The sequence below is a fragment of the Somniosus microcephalus genome, unplaced genomic scaffold, assembly GCF_052327205.1.
Source record: "Somniosus microcephalus isolate GS21.2 unplaced genomic scaffold, FLI_Smic_1.0 unresolved_chr2, whole genome shotgun sequence".
In the NCBI taxonomy this organism is placed as follows: domain Eukaryota; kingdom Metazoa; phylum Chordata; class Chondrichthyes; order Squaliformes; family Somniosidae; genus Somniosus; species Somniosus microcephalus.
In genome coordinates this window covers 29756246-29771810 of record NW_028225180.1, presented here as the reverse complement: position 1 = coordinate 29771810, position 15565 = coordinate 29756246, and positions in this window count along the sequence as shown.

Genomic DNA, 15565 nt, shown 5'->3' with positions numbered 1-15565 from the left:
GTTAATGATTTCCCAAACTCCAAACTCATTAACTATGTTCGGAGACACTTGCCAGAAATGACACATGTCAATTTGGCGGTAGCAACTCACTTTCCCAAGCCGGAAAGCATCACCCGAGGCCCACGTGAAGTGGCTGAATCTTTCCTCATCGGACTTCCGCGTTTTGGTTAGTGATGTCTCGAAATCAAAAAATGCACATGTCAATTTGCCGGGCGCAACTCACTTTCCCAGGCCGGGAAGCAACACCCGAGGCCCGCAAAAGGCGGCCGAATATTTTCTCATCCGACTTCCATATTTTGGGGGTTAGATTCTCTCCCGCCATCCAGCCCCCTGGCCACGGATCGCTCACTCACTTTCAGCCCGGGCCTTGCCAATTTGGTTAATCAGTTAGCCATGCTCCAGACTCGGCCTCGCCTTTTTCATTTATGGTTAATGATGTGCCCAGGCTCGGACTTAGTCTCTCCAGCAGCCAAAACTTTTCACTGGTTAATGAGGTGCACAGCCCGGCACTTAGTCTCTCTCCCCAGCAAGCTTACTTGGTCGGCTGACATTTGGATCCATTTTCGGGGCTTAATCGGGTCGAATACGGTCCCTTACGCAAGGGGAGCCGAAGATCCGGCCTCTGCCAGGCGTCAGGCTGCCGTTTTTTAATCCCGACCAAAAACCCGAAAATTGGTTAAAAATGGAAATAAATTTCCACACAAAAAGGGTTATAAGTCGGTTGGACGGCAGCCCGGGTCGGTCTCTGCAGACCTGGAGGCCCTAGACAGTAATCTGGAAAACAGACCAAGTCTCGAGAAACCACCTCCTACCATTCTCCAGGTACCCCGCCAATCCCCCCTGCCAGAAATGACAAGTGTCAAATCAGCGGGACGGATTTGACTTTTGTGAAAGACCGCCGGCACTTTTTTCGGCCACAGGCGGTCAAATCTATCCCCTTCCTTGCTTTCAGTACAACTTTGAACGGCCATATCTCCGCAATCCCGCATCGGAGCCAAGCCGTTTTGACACCGTTAGACGCGGCTTCCCGTGCCCGTTCGAATGCCGCCCTGCTCGGCGGAAAAGGAGAATTTTTTATTTTTCGACCGATTTCGGGGAAAAAAATTCCCGCTCTGAACTCGGATGTTTCGGCTTTAATCGTTTCGTATACGGTCCTTTACGCAAGGGAGCCGAAGCCCCGGCCTCTGCCGGGCGTCAGGCTGCCTTTTTTAAACCCGACCACAAACCCGAAAATTGGTTAAAAATGGAAATAAATTTCCACCCAAAAAGGGTTAAAATCGATTGGACGGCAGCCCGGGTCGGTCTCTGCAGACCTGGAGGCCCTTGACAGTAATCTGGAAAAAAGACAAAGTCTCCAGAAACCACCTCCTACCATTCTCCAGGTACCCCGCCAATCCCCCCTGCCAGAAATGACAAGTGTCAAACCAGCGGGACGGATTTGACTTTTGTGATCGACCGCCGGCACTTATTTCGTCCACAGGCGGTCAAATCTATCCCCTTCCGTACTTCCAGTACAAATTTGAACGGCCATATCTCCGCACTCCCGCGTCGGAGCCAAGCCGTTTTTACACCGTTAGACGCGGCTTCCCGTGCCCGTTCAAATGCCGCCCTGCTCGGCGGAAAAGGAGAATTTTTTATTTTACGGCCGATTTCGGGAAAAAATTTTCCCGCTCTGAACTCCGATTTTACGCCTTTAATCGATTCGGAGACGGTCGCTTACGCAAGGGAGGCAAAGCCCGGGCCTCTGCCGGGCGTCAGCCTGCCGTTTGTAAGCCCGTCCGAAACATGAGTTCCCACTTTTGGTTATCCAGTTGTCAGTTTTAAAATTTCAGTTGATGAGTTGCCTCCTTGGTTTATCATTTGTCGCTCTGACTTTTGGTTAACCAGTTGTCGATGTTCAAATTTCAGTTAATGAGTTGCCTCGTTGGTTAATCATTTGTCGCTCTGACATTTGGTTAACCAGTTGTCGATGTTCAAATTTCAGTTAATGAGTTGCCTCCTTGGTTAATCATTTGTCGCTCTGACTTTTGGTTAACCAGTTGTCGATGTTCAAACTTCAGTTAATGAGTTGCCTCTTTGAAATTTCAGTTAATGAGTTGCCACCTTGGTTAATCATTTGTCGCTCTGACTTTTGGTTAACCAGTTGTCGATATTCAATATTCAGTTAATGGGTTACCACCTTGGTTAATCATTTGTCGCTCTGACATTTGGTTACCCAGTTGTCGATGTTCGAAATTCAGTTAATGAGTTGCCTCCTTGGTTATTCATTTGTCGCTCTGACTTTTGGTTATCCAGTTGTCGATGTTCAATATTCACTTAATGAGTTGCCACCTTGGTTAATCATTTGTCGCTCTGACATTTGGTTACCCAGTTGTCGATGTTCAAATTTCAGTTACTGAGTTGCCTCCTTGGTTAATCATTTGTCGCTCTGACTTTTGGTTATCCAGTTGTCGATGTTCAAAATTTCAGTTAATGAGCTGCTCTTTTGTTCTATGATTTCCTACCTTGACAACTCATTAACCAGTGTTTCAGAAACTGCACAAAGGCCATTTGACGACCCCAACTCGGTACCCCAAGCGGGAATGGAGCACCCCAAGCCCCGGTAAGGAGGCCGAATACATTCCCATCCGGAATTCCATCCCAAATGTGAATGACAAGTTTTCAGTTAATCAGTTGCCTGCTTGGTTATTCATTTGTCGCTCTGACCTCGACAACTCATTAACCAGTGTTTCAGAAACTGCACAAAGGCCATTTGACGACCCCAACTCGGTACCCCAAGCGGGAATGGAGCACCCCAAGCCCCGGTAAGGCGGCCGAATACATTCCCATCCAGAATTCCGTCCCAAATGTGAATGACAAGTTTTCAGTTAATAATTTGCTGCTTGGTTATTCATTTGTCGCTCTGACATTTGGTTAGCCAGTTGTAGATGTTCAAATTTCAGTTATTGAGTTGCCTCTTTGAAATTTCAGTTAATGAGTTGCCTCCTTGGTTAATCATTTGTCGCTCTGACTTTTGGTTAACCAGTTGTCGATGTTCAAAATTTCAGTTAATGAGCTGCTCTTTTGTTCTATGATTTCCTACCTTGACAACTCATTAACCAGTGTTTCAGAAACTGCACAAAGGCCATTTGACGACCCCAACTCGGTTCCCCAAGCGGGAATGGAGCACCCCAAGCCCCGGTAAGGCGGCCGAATACATTCCCATCCAGAATTCCGTCCCCAATGTTCCAGGCAGCACAGTGGTTAGTACTGTTGCCTCACAGAGGCCCGGGACACGTGCTCGAATCCGGCCTCGGCTGATTGTGACTATCTGTGTGGAGTTTGCACATTCTCCCCGTGTTTGCGTGGGTTTTCTCTGGGGGCTCCGGTTTCCTCCCACAGTCCAAAGATGTGCGGATTAGGTTGATTGGCTGCCTCGTCACCTCTTACTCCGATGTGTCGCCATGATTGATGATGGTAGCAGCCGCTTCCAGGGCCAATTTATCATAGCCAATCAACCTAACCTGCACATCTTTGGACTATGGGAGGACACTGGAGCCAACCCACGCAAACACAGTGAGAATGTGCAAACTCCACAGAGACAGTCATCCGAGGCCGCATTCGAACCCGGGTCTCTAGCGCTGTGATACAACAGTGCTAACCACTATGCTGCCGTGCTGCCTGCAAATCAGAGGCGATCTTCGTAACTTAATAGCTCTCTGGCTAGGGGTTCCCACAAGTGGGGAATCAATTGGGCTGTTAAATCAAAATTGCATCTATTGCCCACATCGTGCAGAATTCATGTGGGAAACCCGCCCCCAGAGCAAAATCCCACAAATGACTTGGAAGCTGCAGCTGATGCAATTTTGATTTTAAAGCCCAATTGATTCCCCACGAATGGGAACCCCTAGCCTGAGAGCTTTTCAGGTGAGATCATCACTGCTGCTTCTTTTAAGGGCTTCCACAAGCCTTCTTGACTTCATCAGACTGCCAAGCTTCTCGCCCGAGCAGCTGCTGCGAACATCATCAGTCATGGCGACACGTCGGAGGAAGGCATCACCCAGATTTGACGAGGCAGCCCTCCAGGCATTGGTGGAGGGATCGAAAAAGAGCAGGGAGGTGCTCTTCCCCTCCTCGGGGAGGAAGAAGCCACCCCAGCATGCCAAGGCTGTGTGGCTGAGGGTGGCAGAGCAAGTGAATGATACCAGCAATACCATCAGAACATGGAGACAATGTCGCAAACGCTTCCATGACCTTCTGCACACTGGAAAAGTGAGTATGATGTTCCCATCAATCTTAATCTGATCCCCATTGCCTTTCCTCGCCAGCTCTCAGCTTTACCAATCTCTTCCTCCACATCCCACTTGGCACTGACATCCATGCACCCTTTCCCACTCACTCCCTCTCTCGCTATGATCACATTCACCTAACTAATGGACCATGCAGCCCTCACACTCCCTATCACTGTCATGCTATGAAAGCAACATACATCACATCGGGAGGGCCCTTGGTCTTGCCATCTCACTCCATCTTCCTCTCCTTCTAAGCATCTATGCCATCGATTCTCTACACTCACTCATTCATTCTCGCTCAAACTCCACTTGTCTCCCCCATTGCAGGAAAAGAGAGCTGACAACCGAGCAGAGCGAGCCAAGCCAGGGCAAGGGGCAGCCTTCTTAGCCCAGCTGACCCCATGGGAGGAGGCGGTCCTTGACATCGTCGGCGTCCAGGACGACACACAATTGGGGGACGGAGAGACCGGTGCAGCAGAGCAAGCTGGTGACAGAAGAGTTTTCCAACTCTCTCAATTGCGTTGCATGACTCGCTGATAATGACTTGGACCCTCTAACAGATGGACCTCTGATCATCTGCAATAAGCACTGTGCAGGTAACCCTGGCCTCTCATCTCTGACACTTTCCTTTATTCACCCACAGGTCCATCGCAAGCTCCCATCTCCAGGACGCAGGAGGAGGTTCAGCCTCAGCTACGAGACTCCTCAGAGGAAGATGCAACCTCTGAGGGCGCAGCGTCAGCAGAAGGCAACGCACCCAGCACCAGCGCAGAAACTGACACCTCGGTGGGACCTTCGGGACAAAGAGTAGTGTCATCACCTGGTGTATCACAGCTCACAAGTGAGCCTCAGCAGAAGGTGGAGACATGGAGAGCAGTGGAGAGTCCTAGTCGGAGGGCGCAGCTGTCTCCCAGCTCGGCTCAGCTGCATGTCGACCCTCTGCCTCTGGGTAGATCCACAGTATCAGCGGTGATAGCACTCCAGGAAACTATGCAGGAGTCTCTGGCAGGTTTTGTCTCCAGGGCTGCTGCGAGTGCGGAGCGAATGGAGGAGTCCGCCGCTAACGCGAGCAGAGCCTTTGTGGAGTCATTGGCGCATCAAGGCATTACCACGGAAAGGATGGCAACCTCCGTGGAAAGGCTGGCTACGGCCATGGAGGAGATACGTCGCGCGAGTAATGAAAACATGGTGAGTGTTCAGACTAGACTGACATCTCTGGAGGAGCGATGCGCAGCTATTGAACGGAGAAACCAGACCTTCATGGCAGTCCCTCTGAGAAGGACTGCCAGTCCCGACACGGGTCCCCATGGCTCCCCTGATGTGCAGCAAGGTGCTCTCTCGCCACTTGCAAGCGCTGAGGGGGACCTGACCCATGAGAGGGATGATGGTGGCAGAGAACAAGGAGGTGGGAGCTCCTCTCCAAGCGCTCAAAATTCCATGCCACTGACAAGTCCTCGGTCAGAGCCCCACCTGAGTCAGCACCCAAGTGAGATTGGCGTCTCAACCCCTGCACAGCCGCAGGAGCAGGAGACTGCTGCGCAGCCCTTACAGGCTCGCAGACCCAGAGGGCGCCCGCCAAAGGTGTCCAGACAGGAGCAGCAAGGAAGTGAGCAAGGGGCCTCCACATCTGCTGATGCCACTGGGGTACCACTACGTAGGAGCACGCGTAAGAGAAATAACCTTCACAAATAGTCACAAGGGTAGTCACTTGGGTGGAATTTTAAGTGTTATGGTTGAAAGCCATCAGAATAATGTGATTAAAACATCAGTTGGCTACTGCTGTAGTTGTGGCGTGTGTCATTTCGCGAATGGGACTTTCACTTTGAGGTCAGTATGGTGGTCACATCGCTAGAACCCAGCTGCTCCCTGGCTATTGTCAGTGCTCAGGTAAAAGGATGCGAGGCACTAGTCCCTCATGGGCGAGGCTCAGCAAATCTGGCAACTATGAGCGCGTCCCTTGCATGCCGGCCACCAATGTTCTCGCGCACCGCTGCCGCTGGTTGATGAGCCTCTGCAAGATGTTCGTCTTCGCTCTCCTCCTCCCCCTCCTCCTCATCTGAGGAGGATATGCCAGGAGCCACTTGGTCCTCGGCCATCTGCAAGCCACGACGCTGTGCCACGTTGTGAAGCACACAGCAAACCACAACGATTCTGGAGACCCTGGCAGCTGAGTATTGCAGGGCTCCACCTGATCTATCCAGGCATCTGAAGCGCATCTTCAGCAGACCAATGGTCTGCTCGATCATGACTCTAGTGGAAAGGTGGCTGGAGTTGTAGTTCTCCTCAGCTGCGTTGGATGGGCTCCTCAGCGGCGTCAATAGCCACGTCCTCAAGGGATAGCCCTTGTCTCCAAGTAGCCATCCGTTAAGTTGGTCTGGCGGACTGAATAGCGGAGGCACAGTAGACTGGCGCAGTATGAGGGAGTCATGGCAACTGCCAGGGTACTTGGCACAAACATGCAAAATTTCCTTCTTGTGGTTACACACCAGCTGAACGTTCAGGGAGTGGAAGCTCTTGCGGTTGACAAATATTCCAGGATTGTGATGGGGAGCCTTAAGGGCCACATGTGTGCAATCAACGATGCCCTGCACGCTTGGAAAGCCTGCAAGATTCGCAAATCCATCCGCTCTCGCCATGACACTTGCTAGATCCTTGGTAAAATGGATGTGATTGTGCGCGATGGCAAAGAGGGCATCGGTTACCTGCTTGATGCAGGTGTGTGCGGCCGCCTGTGAGATGCCGCTGATGGCTGCTGCTGATCCCTGGAATGAGCCTGAGGCGAAAAAGTTGAGTGCGATGGTGACTTTGACGGCCACTGATAAGGGGTGTCCAGCTGATCCTCTGGGCTCCAGGTCTTGCTGCAGCATTGCGCAGATGTCAGCCACCATCTCTCGCGAAAGTCGGAGCCGCCTTTGGCACTCCCGCTGAGACATGTCGAGGTAGCTGAACCTGCGTCTGTAGACCCTGCTTGGGGGGTATCTCCTGCGCCGACGGACTTCCATGCGCTGGCCCCTTCTGGCCTGTGCATCCTCAGGTGGGGCAGCAGCAGCTTGGCGCAACTGTTGCTGCTGCTGCTGTTGGGCGGCCTCATGTAATATCCAGAAGGGCAGGCCAAAAACAGCTCCCATGCTTCTGGTAGATGCTTCAGTTGAGGAAGCGCTCAGTGAAGGTGGCGAGAGGGGTTTCCCAGGAGGTCACACTGGAGATGGTTGTCAGGCTGCAAACTTCCAGAGCTTTGGGAAGCCTTCTGAAAGATCCCCCAGACCTGCGAGAGCAAAGTTATGCCACCTGCAATTAAAGCCTGTTCAAATCTGCCATTTAATGGTTGAGCTGCAGCTGCTACTCCTCAAGCCAGTTGGGATTATAGAGCCAATTGAGGGCTTGTTCAGGGCCTTAAGGGCCTATCCCGCCTCCTGGAGGCGGGACGGAGTCGGGACCAGCAGACACGAATTTATGAAAATCCAGCCCGAAATGTGGGGAACACGACCGTAACCCCAACCCGCCCGCCGTCGCAAAATCCCGCCCCATGAGTATAAACTCCGGTATTAATAAAGTGACCCACGATGTGCATAAACTCCGGTATTAATAAACTGACACCCCATGAGTATAAACTCCGGTATTAATAAACTGACCACAGATGGGTATAAACTCTCGTATTAATAAACTGACCCCAGATGGATAAAAACTCCGGTATTAATAAACTGACTCCCAGATGGTTATAAACTCCGGTATTAATAAATTGCCCTCCTGATGGGTATGAACTCCGGCATGAATAAACTGACCACCAGAGGGTTATAAACTCCGGTATTAATAAACTGACCCACGCTGGGTTAAAACTCCGGCATTAATAAGCTGACCCCGAGATGGGTATAAACTCCAGTGTTAATAAACTGACCCCGAGATGGGTATAAACTCCGGTATTAATAAACTGAACCCAGATGGGTGCGAACTCTGCTATTAATAAACTAACTCCGAGAAACTCCGGTATTATTAAATTGACTCCGAGATGGGTATAAACTGCAGTATTAATAAACTGACCCCAGATGGTATAAACTCCAGCATTAATAAACTGACCCCAGATGGGTATAAACTCCGGTATTAATAAATCACCCCAGATGGGTAAAAACTCCGCTATTATTAAACTGACCCCCCATGAGTATAAACTCCGGTATTAATAAACTGAACATAGATGGGTATAAACTCCGGTATTAATAAACTGACCCACGACCTGCATAAACTCCGGAATTAATAAAATGACCCCCCATGAGTATAAACTCCGGTATTAATAAACTCACACTAGATGGATAAACTGACCCTCTTTTGAGTATAAATTCCCATCTTAATAAACTGACCCCCAGATGGGTATAAACTCCCGTATTAATAAACTGACCCCCAGATGGGTATAAACTCCCGTATTAATAAACTGACCCCCAGATGGGTATAAACTCCCATATTAATAAACTGACCCCAGATGGGTATAAACTCCGCTATTAATAAACTGACTCCCAGATGGTTATAAACTCCGGTATTAATAAATTGACCCCCTGATGGGTATGAACTCCGGTATGAATAAACTGAACCCTAGAGGGGTATAAACTCCGGTATTAATAAACTGACCCACAATGGCTAAAAACTCCAGCATTAATAAACTGACCACCAGATGGGTATCAACTCTGGTGATAATAAACTGACCCCCAGATGGGTATAAAATCCGGTATTAATAAACTGAGCCCAGATGGGTATAAACTCCGGGATTAATAAACTGACAACAGGTGGGTATAAACTCCAGTATTAATAAACTCACCCCAGATGGGTATTCACTCCGGTATCAATAAACTGATCCCAGATGGGTGCGAACTCCGCTATTAATAAATTGACCCCGAGAAACTCCAGTATTAATAAACTGACTCCCAGATGGGTATAAACTCCAGTATTAATAAACTGACCCTGGATGTGTATAAACTGCGGTATTAATAAACACATCCCAGATTGATATAAACTCCGGTGTTAATAAACTGACACCAGATGGGTACAATCTCCATTGTTAACAAACTGACCCTCGATGGGTATAAACTCCGGTATGAATAAGCTGACACAAAGATGGGAATAAACTCCGGTATAAATAAACTGACCCCAGATGGCTATAACCTCTGGTCTTAATAAACTGACCCCAGATGGGAATAAACTCCGATATTAATTAACTGACCCCAGATGGGTATAAACTCCGCTATTATTAAAAAGACACAAGATGGGTATAAACTCCGGTATTTGTAAAACTGCCACCATATGGGTATAATCTCCGGTATTAATAAACTGACCCCCAGATGAGTATAAACTGCGGTATTTATAAACTGCCCCCCAGATGAGTATAACCTCCGGAATTAATAAATTGACCCCCGATGGGTATATTCTCCAGTATTAATAAACTGACACACAGATGGCTATAAACTCCGGTATTAATAAACTAACCACCAGATTTGTATAAACTCCAGTATTAATAAACTAACCACCAGATGTGTGTAAACTCCGGTATTAATAAACACATACCAGATTGATAGAAACTCCGGTATTAATAAACTGACCTCAAATGCGTACAATCACCAATATTAGTAAACTGACCCTCGATGGGTTTAAACTCTAGTATTAATAAACTGACACCAGATGAGTATAAACTCCGGTATTAATAAACTGACACCAGAAGAGTTTCAACTCCGATATCAATAAACTAAACCCCCATGAGTATAAACTCCGGTATTAAAAAACTCACAATAAATGGGTAGAAAATGCGGAATGAATAAACTGGCCCCAGAAGGCTATAAACTCCGGTATTAATAAACTGACCCCAGATGTGTATAAACTCCAGTATTAATAAACTAACCCCAGATGGGTACAAACTCCGGTATTAATAAACTGACCCACGATGTGTTAAATCTCCGGTATTAATAAACTGTCCCCCCATGTGTATAAACGCCGGTATTAATAAATCACCCCAGATGGGTAAAAACTCCAGCATTAATAAACTGATCCCCAGATTGGTATAAACTCCCGTATTATTAAACTGACCCCAGATGGGTATAAACTCCGGTATTAATAAACTGAATCCAGATGGGTATAAACTCCGGTATTAATAAACTGAATCCAGATGGGTATAAACTCCGGTATTAATAAACTGAATCCAGATGGGTATAAACTCCGGTATTAATAAACTGAATCCAGATGGGTATAAACTCTGGTATTAATAAACTGACACCAGATGGGTACAAACTCCAGTATTAATAAACTGACCCCCAGATGGATATAAACCTCGGTCTTAATAAACTGACCCCACTTGTGTAAAAACTCCGGTAATATTATACTGACTCCCAGATGGGTATAAACTCCGGTTTTAATAAACTGACCCCCAGAGGGGAATACACTCTGGCATTAATAAACTGTCCCACGATGGGTAAAAACTCCAGTATTAATAAACTGACACCCAGATGGGTATAAGCTCCGGTATTAATAAACTGAAACCCTGATGGGTATAAGCTCTGGTATTAATAAACTGACCCCCAGATGGGTATAAACTCCGGTATTATTAAACTGACACAAGATGGGTTAAAACTCTGGTATTAATAAACAGAACCCAGATGTTTATAAACTCCGGTGTTAATAAGCTGACACTCAGATGGATATAAACTCCACAACAATAAACTGACAAACGATGGGGAAAAATTCTAGTATTAATAAACAGACCCCCAGATGGTAATTAACTTTCTTATTAATAAACTGACCCCCAGATGGGTATAAACTCCAGTACAAATAAACTCACCACAGATGGGTAAAAACACCGGTATTAATATACTCACCCCAGCTGGGTATAAACTCCGTTATTAATAAACTGACCCCCAGATGGGTATACACTCTGGTATTAATAAACTGACCTCCTGATGGGTATAAACTCTGCTATTAATAAAGTGACCACAGATGGGTATAAACTCCCGTATTAATAAACTGACCACAGATGGGTATAAACTCCGCTATTAATAAACTGACCCTCGGATGGCTATAACCTCGGTATTAATAAACTCACCCCAGATGGTTAAAAACTCCAGTGTTAATAAACTGACCCCAGATGGTTATAAACAGCAGCATTAATAAACTGAACCTAGATGGGTATAAACTCCGGTATTAATAAACTAACCCTCGATGTGTACAAACTCCGATATAATAAACTCACCCCAGATGGGTATAATCTCCAGTCGTAATAAACTGACCCCCAGATGTGTATAAACTCCGGTATTAATAAACTGACACCCAGATGGGCATTAACTCAAGTATTAATAAACTGACACCCAGATGGGTATAATCTCCATTATTAATAAGCTGGCCGGCAAATGAGTAAAAACTCCTGTATTAATAAACTGACCCCCAGATGGGTATAAACTCCGGTATTAATAACGTGACCGCAGATGGGTATAAACTCCAGTATTAATAAACTGATCACAGCTGGGTATATACTCCGGTATTAATTAACTGACTCCCAGATGGGTATAATCTCCGGTATTAATAAACTCACCCCTGATGGGTTAAAACTCCGGTATTAATAACCTGACCCCAGATGGGTATAAACTCCAGTATTAATAAACTGGCCGGCAGATGGGTATAAACTCCGGTATTAAAAAGCTGACCCCAGATGGGTATAAACTCTGCAATAAATAACCTAACCCTCAGATAGCTATAAACTCTGGTATTAATAAACTAACCTCAGATTGGTAAAAACTCCAGTATTAATAAACTGACACCCAGATGGGTATAAACTCCAGTATTAATAAACTGACACCCAGATTGGTATAAACTCCAGTATTAATTAACTGAGACAAATGAGTATAAACTCCGATAATAATAAACTGACCTCCAGATGGGTATAAACACCGGTATTAGTAAACTGTTCCCCAGATGGGTATAAACTCTGCTATTACTAAACTGACACCAGATGGGTATAAACTCCGATATTAATAAACAGACACCAGATGAGTATAAACTCCGGTATTAATAAACTGACACCAGATGAGTATAAACTCCGCAATTAATAAGCTAACCCCGCATGAGTATAAACTCCAGTATTAAAGAACTCACCCCAGATGGGTAAAAACTCCGGTATTAATAAACTGTCCCCCAGATGGGTATAAACTCAGGTATTAATAAATAGACCCCAGATGTGCATAAAATCCAGCATTAATAAACTAACCCCAGATGGGCATCAACTCCATATTAATAAACTGACACCAGATGGGTATAAACTCCGGAATTAATAAACTAACGCCCCAGAGTATAAACTCCAGTATTAATAAACTGTCCCCCAGATGGGTATAAACTCCGGTATTAATAAACTGATCCGAGATGGGTGTAAACTCCAGTATTAAGAAACTGACACCCAGGTGTGCATAAAATCCAGTATTAATAACCTAACCCCAGATGGGTATAAACTCCGGTATTAATAAACTGACACCAGATGGGTATAAACTCCGGTATTAATAAACTGACACCAGATGGGTATAAACTCCAGTATTAATACACAGGCCGGCAGATGAATATAAACTCTGGGATTATTAAACTGCCCACCAGATGGGTATAAACTCCGGTATTAAAAAACTGACACAAGAAGCGTATAAACTCCCGTATTAATAAACTGACCCCCAGATGGGTATAAAATCCGGTATTAATAAACTGACCCCCAGAGGGGTATAAACCCCGGTATTAATAAACTGACTCACAATGGGTAAAAACTCCGATATTAATAACCTGACCCCCAGATGGGTATAAACTCCGGTATTAACAAACTGAACCCCTGATGGGTGAAAACTCCGGTATTAATAAACAGACTCCAGATGGGTATAAACTCCAATATTAATAAACTGACTCCAAGATGGGTCTAAACTCTGGTATTTATAAATTGACCCCCTGAAGGGTAATAACTGCGGCATTAATAAACTGACCCCCAGAGGGATATAAACTCTGGTATTAATAAACTGACCCCCAGATGTGTATAAACTCCGGTATTTAAAAACTGAACCCCTGATGGGTATAAGCTCCGGTATTAATAAACTGACCCCAGATGGTAATATACTCCGATATTAATAAACTGACACAAGATGGGTTAAAACTCCGGTATTAATAAACAGACCCCAGATGGGTATAAACTCCGGTATTAATAAGTTGACCCTCAGATGGGTATAAACTCCGCAATAATAAACTGACACACGATGGGTAAAAATTCCAGTATTAATTAACTGACCCCCAGCTGGGTATAAACTCCAGTATTAATAAACTCACCCCAGATAGGTAAAAACTCCGTTTTAATATACTCACCCCAGCTGGGTATAAACTCCGGTATTAATAAACTGAACCCAGATGTGTGTAAGCTCTGCTATTAATAAACTGACCCGCAGATGGGTATAAAATCCGGTATTAATAAACTGAGCCCAGATGGATACAAACTCCATTATTAATAAACTGACCCCCAGATGGGTATAAACTCCAGTATTAAAAAACTGACCCAAGATGGGTATAAACACCGGCATTAATAAACTGACCCCCAGATGGGCATAAACTCCGCTTTTAATAAACTGACCCCAGATGGGTACAAACTCCGGTATTAATAAACTGACCCCCAGATGGGTATAAACTCAGGTATTAATAAACTGAACCCAGATGGGTATAAAAACCAGTATTAATAAACTGACCCCAGATGGGTATAAACTCCGTTATTAATAAAGTGACCCTCGATGTGTATAAACTCCGGTATTATTAAACTGACCCCAGATGTGTATAATCTCCGGTATTAATAAACTGATCACAGATGGGTACAAACTCCGGTATTAATAAACTGACCCCAGATGGGTACAAACTCCGGTATTAATAAAGTGACCCTCGATGTGAATAAACGCCAGTATTGATCAACTGACCCTCGATGTGAATAAACTCCTGTATTAATAAACTGACGGCAAACCGGCAGCAGTGAGTGAGGAGCAGCCCGACCAGAGCGGGCCTGAGTGGGAACACTGAGCATCGGCAGCAGTTGGAATCCGGCGACATTGAGTGAGGAGCAGCCTGACCTGAGCTGGCCTGCGTGGGAACACTGAGCATCGGCGGCAGTTGGAAACCGGCAGCAGTGAGTGAGGAGCAGCCCGACCAGAGCGGGCCCCCGTCGGAACGCTGAGCATCGGCGGCAGTTGGATACCGGCGGCAGTGAGTGAGGAGCAGCCCGACCAGAGCGGGCCCCCGTCGGAACGCTGAGCATCGGCGGCAGTTGGATACCGGCGGCAGTGAGTGAGGAGCAGCCCGACCAGAGCGGGCCCACATGGGAACACTGAGCATCGGCGGCAGATGGAAACCGGCGGCAGTGAGTGAGGAGCAGCCCGACCTGAGCTGGCCTGCGTGGGAACACTGAGCATCGGCGGCAGATGGAAACCGGCGGCAGTGAGTGAGGAGCAGCCTGACCTGAGCTGGCCTCCGTGGGAACGCTGAGCATCGGCGGCAGTTGGAAACCGGCAGCAGTGAGTGAGGAGCAGCCCGACCAGAGCGGGCCCCCGTCGGAACGCTGAGCATCGGCGGCAGTTGGAAACCGGCGGCAGTGAGTGAGGAGCAGCCCGACCAGAGCGGGCCCCCGTCGGAACGCTGAGCATCGGCGGCAGTTGGATACCGGCGGCAGTGAGTGAGGAGCAGCCCGACCAGAGCGGGCCCACATGGGAACACTGAGCATCGGCGGCAGATGGAAACCGGCGGCAGTGAGTGAGGAGCAGCCCGACCAGAGCGGGAATGCGTGGGAACACTGAGCATGGTGACAGTTAAAACCGGCGGCAGTGAGTGAGGAGCAGCCCGACCAGAGCGGGCCTACGTGGGGACACTGAGCATCAGCGGCAGTTGGAAACCGGTGGCAGTGAGTGAGGAGCAGCCCGACCAGAGCGGGACTGTGTGGGAACACTGAGCACCGGCGGCAGTTGGAAACCGGCGGCAGTGACTGAGGAGCAGCCCGACCAGAGCGGGACTGTGTGGGAACACTGAGCATCGGCAGCAGTGAGTGAGGTGCAGCAGGGGAGAGAGGTAAAAAGTAATCAAAGTGTGACGTCACCAGGAAGCAGGTAAGTGATTGGTTGGTGAGTATTTCTCTCTTTTTTTTAAAACTTTAACACTGGTTTATATTTTCTAAGGTATCTCTAGTGTAGCAGGGCCTGTTGGTAAACCAGTTAACTGTAGTGTAGTTAGTGGGATTGATTGATTTAATTTAAATTCAATTAATCAAAGGGTAAGTC